This window comes from Octodon degus, unplaced genomic scaffold (assembly GCF_000260255.1).
Source record: "Octodon degus isolate 3935 unplaced genomic scaffold, OctDeg1.0 scaffold00531, whole genome shotgun sequence".
Taxonomy (NCBI): Eukaryota; Metazoa; Chordata; class Mammalia; order Rodentia; family Octodontidae; genus Octodon; species Octodon degus.
The window spans coordinates 1-561 of record NW_004525107.1 but is presented as its reverse complement, the minus strand read 5'-3'; positions in this window follow the sequence as shown (position 1 = coordinate 561).

Sequence of the window (561 nt, the reverse complement as noted above, 5' to 3'; positions counted from 1 at the left end):
AATGGATGAAAAAGATGTGACATTTTTATACAGTGGAGTATTACTCAGCTATAAAGAATTATAAACTCAAAGCCTTCATATTTATGTGGATGCCACTTGAATATATACTCATAAGTAAAATAAACCACACGCACATGTGTAAATATCGAATAGTCTCCCTAGTATAAGAACTCACAAAAGGAAATACAAATAGAAAAGTATAACACAGGAGACCACCGGGCCGCGGGATCCAGAACAGACCCAGAGCGCAGGCTCGGCAAGTGAGTGAGACCACCCAGGCCGCGGGATCCTGAATAGACCCAGAGCGCAGGCCCAGAGAGTGAGTGAGATGACCCGGGGCCCGTGGATCCTCATTTGACCCAGAGTGCAGGCCCAGCAGGGAACCCTTCAGCAGAACTCCCTGCAAAGAGGTTTAATGCAAGACCCACCCAGCTGATTCAGGAGCAGAACATCTTGCCAGAGAGACACAAAGGGTTCAACTCTAATGGCTGCAGCAGAAAGAAGTGGAGCACACAGCCAGAACCAAACAACACCCACCTAGAGTAATCTGAACTTCATAGA